Raw genomic sequence first — 8,199 nt, 5'->3', positions numbered from 1 at the left:
GGGGGGGGCGCCCCCGCCGCGCCCGCGCCCCGCCTCTGGGCCGTGGGGACAACTCCTGAGCCTTGACAGTTCCGTCACTTCGGTCCCGCCCCGGCACGCCCGAGAGCAGCAAAATGGCCGCCACAAGGAGGAGGCCGGAAGTCCCGCCCCCACGCGATGAATTCCCGCGGAAGTGCTTCCATTGGCTCAACTCCGCGCATAGTCTTCCGGGTAATGTAGTTTGCGGGCCCCTAGAGACGGCAGGAAGGGTTTTCTACGTCTCTACCGGAGCATTAGCCCCGCGGCTCCTTGAGGAATGCGGGAAACATAGGGGAAGGGAGGGGGTTTGCTTCTTGTGAACTGCGGTGAAGAGGCATAATTTCATACTCCGTGAATGTCACCCATTTCCCAGAGGATAATATTGTTATTGAGATGTTCCCAAATCCATTGATCTAAATGGTCCTATCATTCCATAGAGTCATTCAGACATAAAATAATCCAAGCATAGCTTAAGGCAGTATTGTATTCCTTTTCAAATGAATGTAGCTGATGGGTTTGTCATCAGTTTTGTGAGTTCTATTGTGATTGGCTAGGAGCAAGGGGATAAACTTTACACAGGGCCCTGACGGAATAAAGGAGAGATGTTAGGTCCCTGGAAGCAGGTGAACAAGCAGGATGTCTGCCTCTGGATCCCATAGAAAATTTGCTCCCTGCCTGTAAGGTCAGTGATTGTGTCCCACCCATTTTTAACTATCTAATATTTCTTACTCATTATGCTAAGATATACTCAATTCNAGGCTCCAGGCTCTGAGCTGGCAGTCAGCACAGAGCCCGACGCGGGGCTCGAACCCACGAACCGCGAGATCATGACCTAAGCGAAAGTCGGACGCTTAACCGACTAAGCCACCCAGGCGCCCCAATGTCCCACCCATTTTTAACTATCTACTATTTCTGACTCATTATGCTAAGATATACTCAATTCTCCTTAGCAAAGTGACATCTACGTCAAATGGAGACCAACCTTGGCGCTATTTTAGTTTGCGTCAGTGGCTGCGACTTTCACAGTTGCAGACTGTCTGATGCAGAGTGTCTGAACCTCCAGATAAAGGAGGTAACTGACTCCCATAATATCATGTCCTGGCTGGTAAGCGATTATCATTTTCCAGTGACTGCAGGTACAGTTCTGCATGGGGAACTGAGATTATTTCAGAAGAGTAGTTTGGAAATGCAAATTTCAGAAAATTAGTAGTAATTTTTTTTAAGGTTCTATTTTTAAGTAATCTCTATATCCAGCTTGGGGCTTGAACTCATAACCCTGAGATCAAGAATCACATGCTCTTCTGACTGAGAAAGCCAGGTGCCCCAGCAATAATGTTTTTGCAGTTTAAAGATAGTGTCAGAAATAGCTCTGGGGAAATACCAGGGGATGTTGAAGAAAATTAAGACATTAGAGAATTTTCAGCACAGCTATTTTTCATGAAAACATTAAGCAATACTGAAGAGCCAAAAATTAANCTATAAAAAGGCTGCAAAGGCTTTGTTCAGGGCCTCTCAGCCTCACCGGCGACGAGGCGACGAGTGCGCGGAGGTCCGGGTTCGAACCTGCAAATAAACAACCCTTGCCGATTGGCTTTGAATCTGGTCTCTGGAGGTCTGTTTTTGGGGTCTCTCGAACTCTGGGCGTTTCAATACCACCTTGGAAGGAAGAGTGGAAGTGAACATTTATAGTAGCCAGATAAGTAAAAATGGATAAGAAACTGAGGTGCCTTGTTTATTCACAACTCTACCAATGTTCATTGAGCAAATACTCAGTTGCAGGCACTTAAGCACTTTTGTAATGTGAATGGAAACAGTAGAGGACACGTGAGTGGCTCAGTTGGGTAAGCATCAGACTCTTGATTTTGGCCCAGATCATGATCTCACCGTTTGCGAGTTCAAGCCCCACATTGGGTTCTCTGTTGTCAGTGCAGAGCCCATTTCGGATCTTCTTTCCCTCTCTCTCTCTCTCTCTCTCTCTCTCTCAAAAATGAACATTTTTTAAAAAGGTTAAAAAAAGAGAAACATTAGGACACTGGAAAGACAAAGACTCATGCAATTTACGTTCTTCAAAGAACAGAGGTATATAGCAATCCCTATCAAAATAACACCAGCATTCTTCACAGAGCTAGAACAAACAATCCTAAAATTTGTATGGAACCAGAAGAGACCCCATACAGCCAAAGCAATCTTGAAAAAGAACACCAAAGCTGTAGGCATCACAATCCTGGACTTCAAACTGTATGACAAAGCTGTAATCATCAATACAGTATGGTACTGGCACAAAAACAGACACTCAGAGCAATGGAACAAATAGAGAACCCAGAAATGGACCCACAAATGTATGGCCAACTAATCTTTGGCAAAACAGGAAAGAATATTCAATGGAATAAAGACAGTCTCTTCAGCAAATGGTGCTGGGAAAACTGGATAGCAACATGCAGAAAAATGAACCTGGACCACTTTCTTACACCATACCAAAAAAGAAACTCAAAATGGATTAAAGACCTAAATATAAGACCGGAAGCCATCAGAATCCTAGAGGAGAAAGCAAGTAAAAGAAGCAGCAGCTACTTCTTACTCAATACATCTCTAGAAACAAAGGAAACAAAACCAAAAATGAACCACTGGGACTTCATCAAGATAAAAAGCTTCTGCACTGCAAAGGAAACAATCAGCAAAACTAAAAGGCAATTGACAGAATAGGAGAAGATATTTGCAAATGACATATCAGATAAAGGGTTAGTATCCAAAATCTATAAAGAACTTATCAAATTCAACAGCCCAAAAAAACAAATAATTCAGTGAAGAAGTGGGCAAAAGACATGAATAGATGCTTCTCCAAAGAAGACACCCAGATGGCGAGCAGACACATGAAAAAATGCTCAACATCACTCATCATCAGGGAAATACAAATCAAAACCACAATGAGATACCACCTCACACCTGTCAGAATGGCTAACATCAACAACTCAGGCAACAACAGTACATAAGGGACTAGAATGTGGACTCATTTCTGCTTGCTTTTTGATCCTTATAGTCCTTTATGCTGGCCTCAAATTTGTCAAGCCCGTGCTGGCAGACTTTCATGAGCCCATTCAAGCCTTCCTGAAATTGCTCAACAGCTGGAAGAGCACCTCGAGTCTGAATGCATAAATTAATTTCGTTCTCTGAAAGATGGGTTGTAGTGTAAGCACAAAATTCCACTTTCAGGTTCTTCATGATCATGTAACAAAGAGAATTGCTTAGGGTATGGCCTCCTCCTCGTGCAGTACAAATGTCACACAAATGTCACACATTTCCAGGGTGTTTTCCTCTCACCTTCAGCCATTGAGGCTCAATCCAAATATATTTCTCTCCAGCTCCTGGTCCTCTTCCATCGTGGGGACAGCTTCCTGAAGCCTCAGGTGGTGCTGGAGGATCAGAGGCTCTAAGGCATATTGTGAATGGTGAGGATGAAGCAGGAAGGAAGGAACAACCTATACAAGGAGCCAAGGACAGAAGCAAAAATGAATAAACATTTAAAAGAAGAAGATTCTCTCTCTCCCTCTGCCCCCTCCCTGCTCGCTCGCTCGCTCGCTCTCTCTCACTCAAATAAGTAAATAAGTAAGTAAATAAATAAATAAAGGCTTAAAAAGCCAATTTATAGTTTTGCCGCATTTAAAAAAATTATACCTGTTGTGTCCCCAACTACATCTCTTGGATGTGGAGCCTTGTTATTTATGTCTTTGGCTATTTATGTCTTTGGCTAAGAGAACACATGAAGTGAGAGCTGTGTAGTCTGCTGGGGTGGCCACAACAAAATAATCACAGACAGGGTGACTTCAACAACAGAATGTATTTCTCACAGCTCTGGATGCTGGGAGTTGAAGAGGAAGGGGTCAACAGGTTCGGTGATCTGTGGTCTCTCTCCTTGGCTTGTGGATGGCCACCTTCTAGGTGTGTCCTCATGGGTCCTTTTCCTCCTGGTGAGCATAGTGTTGGTGTTTATTCCTCTAAAAGAAAGTCACTTCAAATAGGGTAGAACCCCACAATCATGACCTCATTTAACTTTAATGACCTCTTCAAAAGTAGTCACTTAGAGGTTAGGGCTCCAATATATAAAATGTATTATATTAATGTTTTAGTGGTAATAAAAGGCAAAGTAGCTACTAAAGCTAGATGATAAATAGACAAAGACATTCAACTATTTGAAAGTATCTTCCAGTTGCCAATGGCTCCCAATAACTTCTAAAAGTGACTTTTACGAAAAAATAATTTCCAAAAGGTGCATTTAGTGGTATTTACTTACAGTGTCAACTGTCAATGCATTGTTTCTGTTTGTTTGCTTGTTTTAAGGTTACTTAGTTATTTTGAAAGAGACAGAGACAGTGCACATGGAGGAGGGGGAGAGAGAGAGAATCCCAAGCAGGCTTCACATGGACAGCATGGAGCCCAATATGGGATTTGAACTCACAAACTGTGAGACCATGACCTGAGCTGGAACCAAGGTGCCCTTGTAAATGCATTATTTCTAGGAGCTACTTAAAACAAATAAAATGGAATACCTCAGTGGCTCAGTCAGTTAAGTGTATGACTTTGGCTCACATCATGATCTCATGGTTCATGAGTTTGAGCCCCACATTGGGGCTCTGCCCTGATGGTGTGGAGCCTGCTTGGAATTCTCTGTCTTCTTCTCTCTATGCCCCTCCCTCTCTCTCAAAACAAATAAACTTAATAAAATTCAAATACTTAAAAAAAGAAAATAAATTCTATTAAAACAAATATTACAAAGTGCTAAAATGTAGAGTTTAGTAAAGTAAAATACATTTATTTCAACTGAAACTTAGTATTTTCTGATGACAGAAACAAAGGCAAGAAAAATGTAGCTTAAATTAAGTCTCCCTACAGCTGGCAGCCCACTGATAGACACCTGAAACACGCAGAGCATGGCCTTCCCCAAGGAACTCATGGCTGCCTTAGTGCCTTCATGTTTATGTTTTATTAAACACTAAAAGTAACCTTATCTTAACAGCTATCCCCTCAAGGTCCTGAGAGCCTTGCTTCAAAATTTCTCTATCCCCACTCCCTCTGCAAATTTAAAAGTCTATAATCAGTCACTCCTCACAACCCCAGTGCCGCTCTTTCTGCCCATCGGTCCTGTCCCAGTGCTATAATAAATCACCTTTTTGCACCAAAAATGTCTCAAGAATTCTTTCTTAGCCATTTGCTCATGAACCCCACTTTAAATTTCATCATTTTGTATCATCAACAATGCTGATTTTTTTTTTAATATTTTATTTATTTCTAGGAGAGAGAGAGACAGCATGAGCAGGGGAGGGTCAGAGAGAGAGGGAGTCACAGACTGAAACAGGCTCCAGGCTCTGAGCTGGCAGTCAGCACAGAGCCCGACGCGGGGCTCGAACCCACGAACCGCGAGATCATGACCTAAGCGAAAGTCGGACGCTTAACCGACTAAGCCACCCGGGCGCCCCAGCAATGCTGATTTTTTATGCAGCCTGATTAAACCCTCAGAAACACATCATCTGGCCTAAGTTCTGATCATTTTGTTTGGGGTGTCCTCAGATACCTGGCATGAAAACCCTTCACCTACTTTCTGGGCTTCTTTTCTCACCCCTGTCTCCATCATACATTATGTCACAAAGGCAATGATCTTTCTTCAGTTCTTTTTTTTTTTTTTAATGTTTTGTTTACTTCTGAGAGAGAGAGAGAGAGAGAGAGAGAACAGGGGAGGGTGAGAGAGAGAGGGAGATACAGAATCCAAAACAGGCTCCAGGCTCTGAGCTAGCCGTCAACACAGAGCCTGACGACGTGGGGCTCGAACCCAAGAACCATGAGCCGAAGTCGGACGCCTAACCGACTGAGCCACCCAGGCACCCCTCTTCAGTTCTTTAAGTTCCACATGCATCTCTCCAACTTAGAGTACTTCTGGTTTTCTTCTCTCCAATTAAAACATTTCCCCCCACCATGCTTTGTAAATTTAAATAAATCTATATGTAGATGTCTGCATAAATTTCAAATCAGAAGTGTTTTGATTTGAAACTCCCAAATCCCTAAACTCCCAAATCCTGAACATTCCGTGAAAGTAATTCAATTTAAAATGGAACCAGAAGATATGAAATGGAGACTGTCATGTACAGACTCTCAGAAGAGTGGAACTTAAGAACTGAGAGACTGGAGTGCCTGGGTGGTGCAGTCGGTTAAGCATCCAACTCTTGATCTCATCTCAGGTCATGATCTCATGGTTCATGAGTTCGAGCCCCGCATCCCGCTCTGCGCTCATGGTGAGGAGCCTGTTTGGGATTCTGTCTCTCCTTCTCTCTGCCCGTACACCACTTGTGCTTTCTCTCTCTCTCTCTCAAAATAAATAAATAAACATTAAAAACTTAAAACACAAAACAGGGGCAGCTGGGTGGCTCAGTCAGTTAACTGCCTGATTTCAGCTCAGGTCATGATCTTACAGTTCATGAGCTCATGCCCCACACCAGGCTCTATGCTGACAGCCTGGAGACTGGGGCCTGCTTTGGATTCTGTGTCTCCTCTCTCTGTCCTTCCCCTGATTGTGCTCGATCTCTCTTTCTCTCTCAAAAATAAACATTAAATTTTTTTAATTAAAAAGAACTGAGAGACTGATTTCCTGTAAACATCTGATTTTCAGAAGACTTGTCACCTGACCAATGAACATCCCTCAATAATCTCCATCATCAAGACAATGAACTTCCTGCTTAGACTCAGGCTGGACTCTATCTTTGCACTGCATGCCCTAAATACAGCCTGTTTAAAACTCCTAGTGGACTTGCCTATATCTTGCTACATTATGTGTGCCGAATTGCAATTTCTCTGTTATTCCTAAATAAACTCAATTTCTGGCAATCCAAGCTTGTTCCAGTTTACCTCTTTATTTAGGGTGACAATTCCATATATTATACTATCATAAAATTTCCTGAATATCTCTAGTGATTAACATTACTCAATTTTAGAAAATTATTCAAAAATAATTGTCAACAGTGTTTCTGTTTTCCATACACTATAAGCAGTCTGAAGCAGAGCTGTTATCATTGTTACTCAGTTTTGAATCAAAATGTCCTGGAAGATTAAATGGTATACAATGAGAACCTACAAATACATAAAGTTGACTAAATAAATGATAGGATGTTTTAGAGGGGACTTCTAGCCCAGAAACTGCATTTGGAACATTTGGATTTTTGCCCAGCAGGCAAAACAAAACAGACACCTGGGTGTCACTGCCAAAGAGCCTAAAGGGATGATTGTCAGGGAGCCTGAGACCCCGCACAGAGGCATTCATCAGAGGTATGGCTTCATAATCACATAATCAGGGGCATGTGACAATATTAAATAGAAGGTGGAGTAAAAGGAGACAAACCTTCACCAAAACAAGAATTGTGCTCAGGGCTCTGGCCTCGTGGGAAGGTCTGGGGGAGAGGCCGTTGCTGTGAATTCGATGGCCTTGCTGCCTGTGCCTGTGCAGGTCAAAGATCATGGAGCCATGTGGCCAACCATGAGGTTGGGACACATAACGTTAATGAAGGACAACATGAATGTGTGTACTGGGACAGTACATCTTTCTGGAATGTCTGAAAGACAGTATCTATGAATATTTTTCTGTAGTTGTGTTTCCTCTTTCTTGGTCCAGCCTATTCATAGCAGGAGAAGAATTTAGCAGGAGTTACAGGACCCACCAGAGGAAAGAGCAGAATCCAGTGCACTTTGGACACATCATTCTTAGCTCTACCCACCTCAGAATACTGGGGCAAAGCTCACTGGCCTGGAAGCCACTTGAGAGGACGTAGTGCTGAGACCGATCCTTCTGCCCCTCTGTGAAAATAAAGGACAAGTTTATGTCCAACGTCACCTAGGAAATATTTCCTTCCAAAGCCGCCACTGTCTGAAGAAACTCTTTAGAGAGAAGCCCCAAAGAGTTGGCAAAGACAAGTTGTTTAACCACATCTCTTAATGGATATTCTCCCTATCGCTGCTGTTCAGTCTCTTTGAGTCTCTCTTTAAAATATCTCTTTTGGGGCGCCTGGGTGGCTTAGTCGGTTAAGCGTCCGACTTTCGCTTAGGTCATGATCTCGCGGTTCGTGGGTTCGAGCCCCGCGTCGGGCTCTGTGCTGACTGCCAGCTCAGAGCCTGGAGCCTGTTTCAGTCTGTGACTCCCTCTCT

The 8,199-nt window shown here is 43.1% G+C and overlaps 1 long non-coding RNA gene across 1 annotated transcript; it reads left to right on the top strand.

Moving 5' to 3' along the window:
- Nucleotides 1–397: 397 nt before the first annotated feature.
- On the top strand, nucleotides 398–6,852 carry LOC144230072 (uncharacterized). The gene is made up of 3 exons (XR_013334679.1): nucleotides 398–700; nucleotides 3,378–3,621; nucleotides 6,674–6,852. It is a non-coding gene; the product is annotated as an uncharacterized LOC144230072 (long non-coding RNA).
- The last annotated feature ends 1,347 nt before the right edge of the window (nucleotides 6,853–8,199 follow it).

Source organism: Crocuta crocuta, unplaced genomic scaffold (assembly GCF_008692635.1).
Source record: "Crocuta crocuta isolate KB4526 unplaced genomic scaffold, BGI_CrCroc_1.0 scaffold370, whole genome shotgun sequence".
Lineage (NCBI taxonomy): Eukaryota > Metazoa > Chordata > Mammalia > Carnivora > Hyaenidae > Crocuta > Crocuta crocuta.
The sequence above is the reverse complement of the archived record's forward strand: the minus strand, read 5'-3'. Positions and strand labels throughout refer to the sequence as shown.